At 34.6% G+C, this 16,967-nt stretch overlaps 1 protein-coding gene across 1 annotated transcript in view; it reads right to left on the reverse strand.

The window, feature by feature from the left end:
• Positions 1-16,967, reverse strand: part of LOC132698536 (zinc transporter ZIP11) — a 120,235-nt gene that overhangs the window by 69,988 nt on the left and 33,280 nt on the right. The gene's annotated exons all lie outside the window — the stretch shown is intronic.

Below are 16,967 nucleotides of genomic sequence, written 5' to 3' on the forward strand. Positions count from 1 at the left end.
CGAAAAAAATCATGCGCTCTGGCTCACCACCATAACGAACATTATATAATTTAAAAAAAAACTAAAAAAACCATTGCGATCGTGAGCCTTCCCCATTCTCGAAAACGTCATCATTTATATACAAATTCGCCGAAGAATTGCGAAGCGTAACTTCGGAAACCCTTGGAAAACACGTTATCAGGATACTAGAACCTTCATGTGGTAAAAGGAAACTTCGGAGCACAGTGGCGGCGTTTTTCGAAAAAGGCAACAATTCCTGGTAACAATATCAAACGTTCCCTTCAAATACGTGATTGTAAATATCAAAGACGACTAAAGTTTTATAAGCCACACACTTTTCTTCCTTTCATTTCCGTCAAATCTACAAAAATCATAGGTAAGGGTGGGGCAAGGCGGCAAGGCTTAAGCTTTTTATTATTTTTTGTGGCTTTTAACCATCAAATCGATTTATTTTTAAGTAATTTACCCAAATTTTGTGCCCCAGGGTGGCCGTCGTGTTACTAATAAGTAATTATTAATAACAAACATAGATTAAAACATTGGTATTTATAAGATATTCGAAAGCTCTGGCTTTAGGATAAATCCATAGAATTATCCAAAAAGCACTTTCAATAAAGTAAAATTTTTGATTATATTTTGATTTTGATAACTTTTTTTTGTTGGATTGATCTCTCATAAAGGCACTAAAACCTTATATATTTCTATTTACAGTAACTTAAGGGATCCAATTTACATCGGGTATTATGCAATGGGCTAAAAATGTACAAATAAATAGGATTTATAATTATTGGTAACTTTTTGAGGTTGTCCTCCTTGCCCAACCTTCCCTAGCTGAAATTTTGGTGGCCCTAAGAAAAACCGGAAAATATTTTTTATATAATATCTAAGATCAAAGTGGTGATTCTAAAAATGTGATAATGTAATTGCTAACTAATAATTAAGTCAATTCACTTTTTTTTTTCAAACTAGAACTGACTTAAATATATCTTATGTTATATATAAGTAATATAATAAATATAAGTGGTATTTACTATTTAAAACACTTTTTACTTAATTGGATGGTGTAAAATTAACTTCAGTTTAAGTGCTATTAAGGCAGTGGCAAACAAGATTTAGGTATAGAAAATTCTGCGATATTTTGAAAAGAAACAAAGAAAAGCTCAGAAAAAGGTAACCGCAAAGAAAGTGTGCGATTACTTGACTTGAAATTTAACACTAAAGTCAGCAAATAATCTTCAGTTATTTACTTCTTAAAACTCCTAATTCCGATAAACAAACAACAAAAAACTCCAATGTCCACCCCTACATTAATTCAACATGGAATCGCTACGCCCCTGGTCGAGTGAACTGAGCTAGAAACTCAGATTTACGAACACATATTGGGGAAGTTTTCGTAATGGACCTACTCCAGACGGAGGGGGAGTTGGGAAACCGGCCGCGGAAAACTCTTGGGAAATTTTTGCAACAGGGCACCAGAAACGCCCGGAGCGAGCGGAAACTCCGGCGAAAAGGCGGGGAACATCGATCCGGCCCGCTGCGGCGACGAGGGTGCGCGGGGGGAAAAAATGAAAAATCGGGGGCGTGGTGCTAAATGACCGCGCGCAAGGAAAACGTGTCGGTGACATTTATTGCCACTCGACAACGGTAGCAGAGGCTATATTGATAATTATAGAAAATGTAGCAATTACGTATTTTGTTTAAATCGACGGAATCTATTGAAGGTGTCCTTTTTATGGACTATAACAGGTTAGAACGCTTAGAAGTCATACAATGAAGTTTCAAAGGTGTCGTTTTCTAGACATTGCAAGAAAATTAGGGCGTTTTTCGACGAAATGGCAATTACACTGATTAAAACAAAAAAAATTAAAACTTAACATACAGTGTGTACACCCTTATACACCCTTGTAAAATCTTTGTTTATGGTTCGATTTTGATAAATTTTTGTTGTGGATAGGTCTCTGAAAAATGCGGTAAAACATTGTTTTGCTTATTGCTTCAACTTAAAGTCATGGCAAACTGGGACTATATAGCAAAAGAGAGAAGAGAGAAGTACTATTGGGGATAAAAAAAAAATTGGCAACGAATTTGAACGAATCTGAAATATTGTTTGCGCCCCGCTCAAGGCTGTACATCGTTGTAAAATTTTTGATTATATTTTGATTTTGATAACTTTTTTTTGTTGGATTGATCTCTCATAAAGGCACTAAAACCTTATATTTTTATTTACATTAACTTAAAGTAATGGCGAACTGAGAGGGGCTAATTTTTGATGTCAAATATCGAGAAGGGCTATAAAGGATTTCTTTAAGGATAAAGTATCACCGAATTCTTATTCACGACTAGATAAAACCTAACTATACTAATTTCCATAAAGTTCGCTTAATCATTACTCCTGTGAAATGCTTGTTTATGGCTCAATTTTGGAAATTCTTTTTTTGTTGGACAAATTTCACTGAAAGACTTTTTTCTCAAAATTACATATGAGTAGAAATGATTAGATATGAACTAAACAGACTTTACAACACTTTATTTATTATTAAAAAGGATTTTTAATTCTCATCTAATAATGAAAATACCAGAAATATCGAAATTGATTGACAGAGGTATACTGTTTCATTTGTAAAATCAACTTTGCCATGGAGAAGCGAATATTCGATAGTCAAATTCACTGGCTAATTTATATTTTCATTTTGTTTTCGAATACTAAGATCACATGCAAAATAATCAGTATTTACAAGGTATACATTTTTTTTTTTTAATTAAAACCTTTGGTTTTTGGTCTAGTTATTTTGAGGTAGTCCTGAACACGAATCTGTTATTTTCTATTTGAAAAAATCTCTAAAAGTACTTTTCGAGTTTTCGCTACAAAAAAATGTGTCAAAAAATCCGTTTCATTTCTCATTCTTAAAATCGAACCACAAACAAAGAATTTACAAGGGTGGACAGTTCTTAAGTGGGACACACTGTATAATTTTATTCACAAAATTTAATTTCAAAATCAGCAGGCACTAAAACTCGATTGGAAAATATTCAGTCTATCCTGCAATTTGTTACAATTTGAGCACACCAAATGCAAAGGGGAAAATTGGGGAAAATGAATCGAGAAGAAAAATTAGGAACTTCAAGAAATGTCTTTGAATTTCCTCTAATCTACCTGCATACACCTGCGGCTACCAAATTAGAGAACCAACTTTGAACAAATGCATACATGAGGCAGAGGAATTGCGAGTCACAAAACCTACCCGCCTGTATGAAGATTTGCATGCTGGTTGTAAGAAATTCAAATCAATTTAGTGTAATACTATTCATTTGGTAACTGCAGAGAATGGGATGGGCCCTTCTTATAAAGAAAGGCTGTTGCATTTATACTAGGAATCAAGACGACTTCAAATTATTTTGTAACAATCAGTTAGTGACGTGATGGTGCAGAATATTTTCACGTCATCAGCAGAAAAAAGATATCGCACATCAAGATCCCTTGCAATGTCGTTATGGAAAGCTAAAAACAGCAAATGACCAAGACCCTGTGAAACACCGAACTTCACTTGAAGACTCCAAGAGGCACATTTTTTTCTCTACACGTTAAAAATCAACAATGGAAGGGTCTACTCTACTAGCTTATTTAAAGCTCATTTCATCAACTAAGATCGGTTTCTGATAGAAGTTTTCACCACCAAGAGTAATAAGTTAGTTTAATTGCTTTTGTCCTCCTTGATTGATTGTTTTCGGTACATCCGCTCTACATTTGCTGGTGGTCGCAATCTCTACTCTGAGACATTTGGAGCTAACCAAAAGAAGAGAACTAGTGACACATCAATAAGATCCCCACCGTATATACATTTGCTGGAGCTGCAAACAAGTCACCCACAGATATAAAGAAGGTAGACTTCCGAGGTTATGAAAAAACGATACAGCGAAGACTGAAAATTGGTACTCGTATGATGAACAACAACCCTCTGAACACGCCTCTGGCCACTTAAATCTCCGCCGAATGTTCGATCCCTGTGCCAAGAAGTGGCCAGACAATTTATGCCCTCGAATAGACGTTCTCCGCATTACGCCAACCCCGATACGTCGTTCCAGATAAATATATGACGTCACAAATAGCTCAAAGGAAACTTTTTAATAGAAAACTGTTACGACTTAATATCGGAAATAACTTTTCCAGTTTTTCGAGTTCGGATAAAACGGCAAATTTAGTAAGACGCAAACTAAACTTTCTAACCGGAATTCGGTCCCGGCAAAAAGTGTAGTTTGAGGAATATGTTCCAGATTGGGACCCGGAACGCAGCTAAGGGAAAGAGGTAATAAGTCCGGTCCGCAGGAAGCAACGGAACCCGAGAAGCTGAAACGGAATCTCTTTTGAGAATTCGTCGAGCAGGAGATCAGAGAAAAGAAATGATTTATATTACCAATAAAACTACCACAGACTGATATTAGTAAAGTTGACTTCTAAGAATAGTGCACACACATTTAAACGTGCTGAAGTAACACATCCCTCTAGCTTACTAAAACTTATAGATAGTGAGCAAAATTAAGATTGTGTTTTTGTATATCACAGCATTACATTGGATTTTTATTGAAGTTTTCTTTCGATGAGCATAATTATTTAAGAGATTTATCGTTAACAAGGTTCTAATAAAACGATTAAATTTCCATCTTCGATAACAAGCGAAAAGCGAAAATTTTCAAGCACAAATTCTTCTGCTCGGGAGTTTGTCCAAGTTTTGTTAGAAAAACAGTTATTGTGGCACTGTGAATAAGGAAAAATATATAAAATATAAGTTTACACGTTATATAATTCATTATCTAGCAATCGATATGCCCTTAAAAAGCGCACCAGCAAACAGGAAACCCTTCCGGAATGATTGAATAAATTCTTCAATGTCTGAATACGAGGGCGAGTGTACTGACATGTGCCACAGGGCAAAGCGCCCAATCTCATGTGACAAACGGATTTGAAACGTTTTACCGACATAATCACACCACGGAACAATCGCAATATTTACTCTAAAACTTGCTGGTTGGTTTTCAGAGTTGGAAGAAATGCGTGACACGTTAGTCTGTTGTCACTCATTTATAACTGTCTACCTTTTTTTCGTAGCTAGTGTCTTAGTAAATTCTAAATTTTTTGAGTTTGAAACAGATCGACATCGAAGTAATAGATAACAATAGTTTTTTACTGCATCCAATACTAATTCAACCAATTCAGCTTCGCCTGAACGTTCAAATAAAGAGATTGAAGCAACTTCGTTTTTTTTCCATTATAGTCCTGGTCACACTATTCATGTAGATATTGATCAAATAATATTAATATACAAATGTTAGCATCTATCACAAATAGTGATGGGAGCAGCTACCCGAGTATCGCAATATAACATGAAATTATGCGATAAGGGTGGAATTTAAACAAAGTTTTAAAAAAATTAAGAAAAATCAACATTTTTACAATTATAATATTTAGAAACAAAAAACTTCACAAATCGCAAAAATCCCAAAATCAACAACCATAATCGCATCATAGGTGTTTAGAATATGATCGGAGTATCGGCCCGGAAATATTAGGGGCGTGTCGAGTATCTTAAATAAGAAGATGATAAGATGATTGATAAGAACAAAATGACATAAAACATGAAATGTAAAATTGCAGTCTAACAGTTCACAAATTGAAAAAGTTTTAGTTTAGTTCCTTCATCCGGAACCTATTAAGAAAATCAAAAATGCCTACGCCGATACCTGATTCAGAAAACTCAACCAAATATTTTGAATTTGGAAATCCATAGGGCAGATAATGAATTTGTTTTAATTCTTACCCTACTTACAAAATTGTTTATTTGTCTCTATATATTGAGTTTTGCTATGAAGTCAAACATGCTATTGTTTTGTTGTTTTTTGTTTAAATTTAATTTTTTTTCTAACGGTCCTTTAATATTTGTAATTTTTGATTGTGTCAGGAAATACATTTTTTCGATACCCTACACGTTGGACTGCTTTCCTGCTACAGTACCGTTCCTGCTCGCGCCGCTTCGTCCTTACGTGTCACGCCTTCGGGATATCGATTGGTTCCTGTCGCTCCACACACCTGCCCTGACCGGAAACACACTGCCCGGCTCGTTTTCTGTTCTCCTGCCACGTCACTTCCTGAATCAGTCTAGGTAAAACCGATTTCGAGGAAATGTAACGGAATTCCCAGCGACAAAAATGCCTTAAACTATAAGAAAACTGTTGAAAAGGAATTTTATCCACGGGAAAAGTTGACCGCTTCACGTTTTCCGGGAAAAGGCCGACGGAAACTCCGGAAAATGGAAGAAAATATCCAGTTTTCGGGAAACGAATATCGGGGGAGCATAACTGACGGGGAGCTATTTAATGGAATCCGCCATTTCCATGGAAATTGCAGGTAGCAGCTCCCCCTACCACTCGAATCGAGTATCCGGAAGTTGCGACTTTCTAAGCGCGTTTGGAACGTCATCAATTTTGTCGTAAAACAAACGTAAAATGGACGATTCGTTAAAAAGGGATGTTATTAATTAGCGGCCACTTTGTGGTTTTCCCAATGTTCCGTGGAAACTTCCGGTTTGGCGGAAACTCCATCAGGCGAATAGAATGGACTAAGGAGTCGGGAAACGCGGCAGGTATCGATTTTCCGGAAACTTGGGTGTTAAAAAATGGATTATTTGCAGGCAATCGCAGTTTTGAACACATTTGAAATGCTACTTTCCATTCGCTTCCGTTGGGAAAAATTCACTTCGTTTATCCAACTCCGTCTGTGCGTTGCATAGTTGAACAAAAACTTTTGTTTAAATTGCAAATTAGAGAAATCATTCCAAAATCAAGATCCATAATAACCCCCATTACCAAGAATTAGCTTGAGACATTTGCCACTGTTACAACTTTTGTAGCGTAAAAATGTTACCAAAAATCTAAACCAATAATCTATTGTATCTATTTAAAATTAAGCAACAATTTCAAACAGAGTATGTTACACGGCTGATATACAAGAAATTATAATTCGGAATTGAAGATTGTTATGTATCGCAAAATCAACTAAACATATAAGGAAAATGATGCAGAAACAACAAACTTTTATTAAATGTGGCCAGATGAAAAATGTTGACTTTTACGAGGAAAACAAATCCTATTATTGCATTAATGAAATGTTAGATAAAGGATCTGGAGGCAATTTAAGTTTCTTCAGCTACTAAAACGTGCTATAAGTGACACGATTGTGATTGATTACCTTGCTACCAAATGGAGTTTTCTGCAATGTTTTTGTGTGATTAGTCAAATAAGGGCAGAACGACCCAGTGAAAATCGAATCCTAACTTAAAATATGAATAAAAGAAGTTTTAATTTAATTAATTAATTTTGTTGCGAGAATTTAAGTTCAATAAAGGAGAGGTATTTAAATCAAATTGATCGTTAACCAATACATTTTGTTAATCTCCATAGCTTCCAATAAATTTTATTTTCTACTTTTTGTGGCTGTATGTAATATATCAAAATTGTCGTCAAAAATGTGTTTTTCTGTGTTTAAGTGTGTAGCATAATTAGAATCTAGACCATTGTTTTTAAATGCTCTTATATGTTCGTTAATGCGCTTCTTGAAGGATCTACCTGTTTGTCCAATATAAATTTTAGGACAAGATCCACATTTCAACCTGTAGACACCTGATTTTTGGGATTTTGGACATTTCGATTTAATGTTTTTTAAATATTTTCCTATTGTGTTGTTGAAAAAATATTTCAAAAACCAACAATTTTCTTAAACCAGAACTTTTCCAATGTATCAAACACGATCCTACCGAGTTATATCAAAGACAAGTCAAGGAAGTAATTACTAACTCCACACTATTTAGTGAAAAAGACAATTATTTTTCACAATTATAAATCCACAACCGCCGAAATTATATCCTTTAGTTAAATTACATAAACAAGATTTGCCCATTAGACCAGTCGTGTCTTATGTAACAGCTCCAGTAGTTAAACTCTCTAAAAATTAGTAAATATTTTAAAGTTCCACATAGATTTTAAACCAAAATTTGCAATAAAAAATTCTTTTGAATTAATCAACAAAATTAAAGACATCAAAATCCCTTCTAACGCAACACTAATGTCTTTTGATGTACAAAACTTATTTCCCAGTATTCCACCTATGGATGTGGTAGATTTAGTAGATTTCACTCTAACTCGGAAGATTTATTAGATTGCTTAATAGTATCTTTAGAACAAAATTATTTTGAATTTAATGGACAGATTTATATCTCTAAAGAAGGTTTGATTATGGGAAACCCACTGAGTCCTTTGTTAGCCGAGATTTTTATGGATAATTTGGAAAATATCATACTAGAACATCCTTTAAGTAAAAGAATTTTATGGTGGTATAGATATGTGGATGATGTCTTTGCTTGCTTTGTTGGAACGGAGAGATAATTGAATTCTTTTTTAAATTACATTAACTCAATACATAATCGTATAAAATTCACTATCGAGATTGAACAGGATAACTCTATTAATTTTTTAGACTTAACTATTACGAAAGTGCAAAACAAATTAGATTTTTCAATATATCATAAACCTCCACACTACGGACACAGTCATACATAACAGCTCAAATCATATACGCACAAAATGGCTGCATTTAACTCTTTTATACACAGACTTCTTAATACGCCACTCTCAACAGAAAATTACAACAAAGAACTTAATATCATTAAACAAATTGCACTGAACAACGGCTACAATCCATCCATTATAGAAAAAATTATAAATAAAAAACAAATACAGACAACAGTAAACTCTATCCGAAACCTAATAGAGAACACGAACAATTTAAAACAATTACATACATAGGAGAACCTAGCGAAAAAGTTTCAAAACATTTGTCAAAATGTGGTTTAAAAATAGCTTTTAGAACAACACAATAGGAAAATATTTAAAAAATAATAAATCGAAATGTCCAAAATCCCAAAAATCAGGTGTATACAGGTTGAAATGTGGATCTTGTCCTAAAATTTATATTGGACAAACAGGTAGATCCTTCAAGAAGCGCATTAACGAACATATAAGAGCGTTTAAAAACAATAGTCTAGATTCTAATTATGCTACACACTTAAACACAGAAAAACACATTTTTGACGACAACAGCAGAAAATAAAATTTATTGGAAGCTATGCAGATTAACAAAATGAGACATTCAAATGTATTGCTTAACGACCAATTAGATTTAAATACATCTCCTTTATTGAACTTAAATTCTCACAACATTAATTAAAGTTTTATGGTTATTTTTCGGTATATATAGTAGCAGGTAATTTGTAAATATTACATTTGATAAAGACACGGTGTTGTCGAAACAATTGTCATGTCAAAATATATAATTTCGTGAAAATCTGAACTTTTAGTTCTTATTTATTTTGATAATTATTTATACTATTTACAAATCTCCTGGATTCTTCATGCGTCGGTTTTTGATAAATCTATGTTGCTGACGTTTCGCCAATCATTCTTTCAGCTTCTGCAAAGCTTAACTATAACTGTTTATTACTTTTTGCAATACATTTGAGGGGACCTCGTAGCTGATATTCCTACGTTTTGACTAAATTAGCAATTTCCAAATATTTTTATCACTTAATCTTTTTAATGTTTTCAATAGTTTACTATACATCATAAGCTAATAAAATTAGTTAGTCCCCAAAAATTGATTCGTAACCCAGTTAGTTTTTGGTTAGTTAGCGTAATTGTCAATGGAAAGATAAGTAATACAAAATATTTGAAAATGTCAGCTGTTGGAAGCAATTGTAAAAAAAGGTAATAAACACAAATAATAACATTTTATTTTGATTTTAAAGATCATTTGGCTTCATAAATTATAAATTAAGAGTTTTCTTTGGTAAATCCGAGGTAAGACAACATTACTAACAACCCGTACAATGGACTTTCTTCTCCAAAATCCAACTTTTTTTTTGAGTAAGTTAGTTTTTGGTTAGTTAGCGTAACTTTTAGTGGAAAAATAAGTAATACAAAATATTTGAAAAGGTCAGCTGTTGGAAGGAATTTTAAAAAAAGGTAATAAACACAAATAATAACATTTTCTTCCCCAAAATCCAACTTTTTTTTTTGAGTATTTGATTCCTTTATTTATATTCCAGGGACCCTTATTTATTATCTAATAACATAAAAAAACTCATATCGTTGAATTTGTTTCAGATTTTTTTTTCGATTATATTAGTCAGGTGTCAAAGTAAGCAACCACAATCGCGTCAGTCATAACGTAGGAACAACCGCTTCTAACAACTCCAAGTTTATTAAAATGCGTTAAGCCTTTTAGGGGACATGGAAATTAATTTAAGGAACAGCGCCACTGCTTACCTCGCAGATATAGGACACACTGCATTAAACAAAAAAGATTTTGTTTAATGCATTTTACAGCATTTTCTTTAGGCCGATTTACTTGATCATTTTTGTTTTCACCCGGTATGGTGTTTATAATTTTACTGTATGTTGTCCTGTAAATACACTTGGCGCCGCCTACAAGTAGGAACCAAAACTTTCACAACATGTAAACTAGCAGCGTTTGAATAAGGCATATTTGGATTAATCGTCATATAATTCCAGTTTCTGGATGTCCCTTTTTCTTTTGAATCGCCCCGCGGAATAATGACAAAACGAGAGAGGACCAATCATCGATAAATGCCCGAAATATACGGCGCCGATAAGAAGATAATTAGTTTCCAGGCGAACACGGGCGTATTATTAAATATAATTATTATCGATCTCTCTTCGGCCGAAATCCGATTGCGGCAACATTGTTGCCCCGGCGTTGTGTTTATAAACGCGAAACCACCTTATCGGACCCTTCGGCCGAAAACCCGTCTCTCTTCTCCGAACTACCTCCTCCTCCTCCTCCTCTACTTCTTCTTCTTCATCCATCGCTTCGTTTTGGTTTTTTGGCTGCGCGCAGCGTTGGCGCCATCAGTGCCGGGCCTGTCAATTAAACTTATCAGATTCCCTATCACCTTATAAACCCGGCAACTCTTTGTTGCCGCTTTTAAATTGGTGATCGGGCCGATACGATCTTTCATAAACCACCAGTTTTAATTTTGAGAGGATAAATTACGCAGCCCTCCGTGTGCCGTCTCACCGACGCGCACCACAATAAATCTGTCGGTACTCGCTGCGTATCCAACGAGCGACTCCGTTTATGATAATCGGGTTGATCGTTTTATAAACTCAGTTTGACACGGTGGCCCGATGGATCCCGCGCGTCTGCCTGTCATTAATCGAAAGAAAATAATCGAATCGGAGTTGCGCCCGCGACAAATTAATTTTCCCTCATTTTTCCATTGTAAAAATAGGTCAAATAATGCGGCATGGAATTGATAGTATCAATAAAAACGAAGTACATGCTACTCTCAGCATACATACATACTCCATTACTCCTATTTTTTTCCAGCAATGCTTGACACGAATAGCATTCTTAAAAGAGTAGGAGCAAACGAATACTTTATTTTTCGCTGATTGAATCACAGCTTAGTTATACACTAGGTGATTTGGGGGAATAATGTATGCAAAGAATATTCTGTACTCTAATGCCACACTTTATAAAGAAACAAATATGTTTTACTTTGACGACAGATGCATCTCTTAAATCACCTATGCCTCAAAGCGTTACAACAACCTGCCAAACAGCTTATAACAAAAAAATAAAACAACAAATTTTAAATCAGAAATAAAGAGACGGATTCAGCAAATTGAAAGACCTTTTATAAATAACCTATTTAAAACTATTTAAACACACATCATTTTTTTTTAAATGTATTCGATAAAAAAAATGTTTTTCTACTCCCGTCTGTAAAATACCTAATTACCCATCGATCTAGCGTGCGGGAAGCGTCACTTTACCACGTCAGTTTCGTTTCCCATGATTCCGAGCCACTTCGGACATTTCCGGGATTTTACCGCACGGATTTGGGAGCAATCGGGTGTTTTCGGAGACATTTCCCACGCTTTGAATTTTGACGTTTGTCAATTCTGACGGTCATGTCAGCGAATGTATTCGTGTTGTTTTGCGAAAATGCACTCAAAAACTAACGGTCGTAGAAAAAGTATAGTATGCAACACGTTCGGTAAACTTTTTAACTAACTCGTTTATTAAAAACTCGCTCCGCTGCGCTTCGCTCGTGTCAAATGCCATTTACCACACTTGTTGCATAATATATTATTTAATTTATACCAATTGGACCTTGCTCTCGATTATGACAAAACCCAACTAGTGACCATCATATTAACGAATAGAACTTTTATAGCGTACAAGCAGAATATGTTGTGTTTTTGCGATTATTTTTTGATTATTTCAAAATTATAATTTATAAACTTGTTGTATCTATTTTTTGTAAAGTAATAAATACACATATATTTATTTATTTCGATTTTTTTTCGATTTTTTGCAATTGTAGTTATTTACTCGAAATAAATAATAACTAAAAGTTCAGATTTTCACGAAATTCACGAACACGGTGTTGTCGAAACAATTGTCATGTAAAAATATATAATTTCGTGAAAATCTGAACTTTTAGTTATTATTTATTTTGATAAATGGATTTTCATCAAGTAAAAGCCAGTTCAATATGTACTCGAACATAAACAATGCTAAAATCATAGCAGCTTCACCGTCCCGAAGTAAAAAATGGTTCAGAAACGAGGAGTTAAAAGACTTATAATGCAAAAAGACGAGATGATAATGATACCCTACATCGTTAAATATTTAGGTGAACAATTAGGTACCATCCGTATAAACTTGTTCACGTATATTTTATATTTTACTTGCCTGTGTGTTTAGTAGGGAAAAATGTAAGTTTCCTAGTCAACAACATTCAGGAATTCAAGAAGTTCTAAGAATTTAAGCCAAGTATGAATAAACAATATTGAAAATTAACAAGCCCCAAAAGTTATACTATGTACTTACTACATGGGGCAAACGTGCGCTTTTTAATACGAGTGCGATTTTAGCATAATCACACGAGACTCCAAAATTCCTAGGGCAATGGTGGGCAGGATATTTTTTTTCACGAGATACATCAATTTTTTTCTTTTGCTGATATGTCATTCTTTTATGTACTATAATTTTAAAATCTTCGAGTATCGTTACATATGCCCAATGGTCTTCATTTTTATACTCTTCAATCCAAGTTTCTTCATCCGAAGACATCTTAAAAGACTGTTGATGTTATATTAAATGATACTTATCAAACACACAATGCCGTATGTGTAAAACCTTTTAAACCTGTTACAACCTGTCAGCGAATGTGCGGCGTAAGTGTTGTGGAAGGAAAATGCTACACATATTTCAAACAACATGGTACAATTGTTAAAGCAGAAACTTCACAATACGGCGTGGTGAAGGATGTTATTTGCCAAGTAAGCATATACTACCCGGAAGTCAGTAAATACTTATTTTTAGAGTAAATACTATGTGGAAGATACTAATGCTTGTAGTAGTAGCAGGTACTTCGTTTTTATTCATACCCAATATGTAGAGGGTGGGTAAATTTAGATGTTTATATAGATTGTTTTTTTTTAACTGAATCAAAGATTGATAAATATTAAATGTTTACTTCTTTGAAGTAATTCGATTCACTTGAATACTGCAAACCATTTACCAGATGGTAAATAAATGTGAGTAAATTAGTTCAAGTTTAGAATTTAGAAATAGTAATATATATTTATATAGATATTAATATTAATAATACTACTAATAACAATTAAAATTTACTTTAACCCAATAGCGAAACAAAAACTTTTCAATAAATAAATGAAAACAAACATAAGTTAAATGGCAGTGATTGAAGCTTAATACAAGAACGCATCTATGGAGGCGTTGTTGCAGTCTCAAAAAAAAAATTCAACAAACCATACTACGATAAAAATATAATATATAAAATTGTTACATTGTACATAATAAAACAATATATATTTAACTGTTATATGCTAACCGTAGTATGCGTATAAATACGCAGACGAGAGAGACGAAAACGAAAGAAAAAATATGTGAATAAGTGAAAAGTGCAGTAAAAAAACATGAACATTAAAATGTTAATAAACTTATGATATCATTGATAGTAGCTAACAAACTTGCCTTCAGTTGATGTTCAAAATGTGTCGCAGAATGTAAAGTTGATAACACTAAATTTTTTGAATAGGAGGCAATGTACGAGAGTAAGTATATTTTTTAATCTAATATGTATTAGGTGTATGTACCTGAGACCGATAAATAATTTTGTGCATTCTATATGACGGGGTGTCACATTTAACAATATTGTCACAAAACCTACACGATTATGCGTATTTATGAGGTGCATGCTCTCTTCGAAGAATGCCGATGATCAACCTCAGACGTAGTTTTGGAGCTTATGTATACGTCTATTATTATCAGATATATCAAAATATATAATCTATATACAAGAAACTCAAATAGTATTTTTTGAGCCCTGATTTAGATACTGTCTATGCGAGAACAGCATTTACTGCGGCTAATACGCCATCTTTAATTTTGATGCAATGGGTTCCCCAAATCACAATTTATGATCCAATAATAAACCCAAGTTTTTCAGAGTCTTTTGATATAACATATCATCCTCACTTAATTTATGAGAAATGTCGTCTTGGTTTGGTTTTATGGACTAAACGAAATGGCCACCAATTTACTCGGATTAATCTTTACATGCTTTTTTGTCAAATTATTTGGGTCGGTATTAATGTAATTATTGGCCAGGACTATTTCAGATGGGCCAAACGAATAATAAATTGCGGCGTCATCTTCACACATCTGATAATCGGCGTGTTTCAGTGATTTAAGAAATTGATTTCTATAAATTGTGAATAACAAAAGACCTAAAACGCTACCCTGTGGGTACCAGTAGCAAACAACTAAATATAGGCAATACATAAGCCAGCTCCATTTTGAAATTGTTCTTTCATAACAAAAACAAACGCAACACAAACTAGTTCAAATTATATCGGCAATCGTCATCAAGCACGGCACGCTTTGAAAAATGTTTTCAGAAAGCGCAAACTCTCTTTTTTCCTAAGCTGAGGAATATTCTTTTTAAGCACAACTAAACGCAAAAAAATGGAGAGTCCTGTACTGGATTACATTTTGCGCTGCATTCAATCTGGTTAAAAACTAACCAACTATAACAAAAACTTCTTATATTGACGATTTTCGGCGGGAACGATTCGATGGAAGAAGATACCCGTTGCCCAATATAGATTTACTTAGCAGTTCCGCCCAGAAAGGGCGATCGACAAAAACACGATAAGAGGTATGTGCCAGATTTAGTATGTGAAGAGCTAAAATTCTATCGCCGAAAACCGATGCGTTATCAGATCAACCTAAACGGGCTAAATTCCATTCGTGAGCTGATTTAAACATGTTCGGAGGCGCCTGCACTATTGCCACGTCTCCACCAAGAATGTTCTTAGCCCTATGTAGTCGAGAAAATGCTAGGCTATCCCTTGGTGGACGAAATTGTAAAAAATCGTTTAAATTTGAGAAAATAATTTATAAAGCATTGCACATAATCGACGACCCAATTTAAAGATCGCGATTTCGAAAAATCCCTTTCCAGTATCAGTCAAATCAATCAATCGATCAGAATGGGAATATCGATCTTTGGTTAAATTCCCTTGGAAGAGCAAATGAGTCGACAATCATGCGGTATGTAGTATATAAATTTGAGACAGCTTTAACGAAAAGTAATGCTAATAAGCAAAGAGGAATAATCACCGCAGAAGTTTGTTAACGCGTTAAATAAAATACTTTTCCTACGACCATTAGTTTTTGGGTACATTCTGACAAAACAGCATGAAATGACAAACGTCAAAATAACGTTCATAAATCTTAGTACCAGAAACGCCCAAGGCGCCGAAACTGATGTCTTAATATGAGTAAGGAGTAGAATAGTGGAGTGGAGATAGCAGAGAGAAATAGTGCATGTGGCTAAGACCCAGCCTTAGTGGTAATGTCAGGAAAGAAGAAGAATGAGAAGAATCATATAATGACCGGTGAGCCACGATTTTTTATCTGACTTGTCTGAATTTTAATAATTTAGGAAATAGAAATGGCTAACGGCAAAAACTGAATATCTCTTTAGCGATGGTAATGTCTTTTTTATGCGAAATTAGTAAACTTTTTATATCAATTTAATCATCGAATCTTTTTTGTTATGTGAAAACTTTTCGAGCATATTAATAGACTTATATAAGGAAGACATGAAACTTATTAACTATAAAGAAGAGCAGGTAATTTTTTTTAATTTAAATGAGAAAGCGTAAAAAACAAAAGTTCTTGTAATACACAAAAATGTATCAATTTGGATAATGGATAATTTATTGTTTATATAAATAAGCTCCCGGTATCTTTTAAAGTGGTTACTTCCTCGTACAAGAGTCCCGCAGGATTAAGGGTTTATCGTTTCAATAACGTAAAAAATGTTCAAAAATTAAACATATTGCGTCTTATCGGCCATACGCCGATCGTATGGAAATATTCGTCGACACGACAACGGTGCCGAGTGCTTTAGTGCCCCTGCCGTAATAATAGCACCGTCTTGGTCGCAATGGTTGTTGTGGGGCACCGGGGGGCCCGCGGAGGCAGCTGCGGCGGCGCTTTTGACGCCTTCCGAGAAATGACCGGCCGGGAGCCGTCGCTGTCCGACCGCATTCTTTCCCGAAATTCTCACATTTATGGGCGGCACGACGCGACGGAGCCCAAACGTCGTTGCTGCTGCCGCCGCCGCCGCTGCCGTTGCTGCTGCTGCGTGGGCAGCTAAACGCGAATGGGATTTACATCCATCGCTCGCTCGCGAACAGTAGATTTTTTTCCAACGTTTTTAAATTTCATGTTGCCGAGCGCTTACCCCATCCCATAACCTTAAACCAGTTGGATTACATCGCAAGGGGATGAC

This window comes from Cylas formicarius, unplaced genomic scaffold (genome assembly GCF_029955315.1).
Source record: "Cylas formicarius isolate icCylForm1 unplaced genomic scaffold, icCylForm1.1 PGA_scaffold_2__14_contigs__length_35257938, whole genome shotgun sequence".
Lineage (NCBI taxonomy): Eukaryota > Metazoa > Arthropoda > Insecta > Coleoptera > Brentidae > Cylas > Cylas formicarius.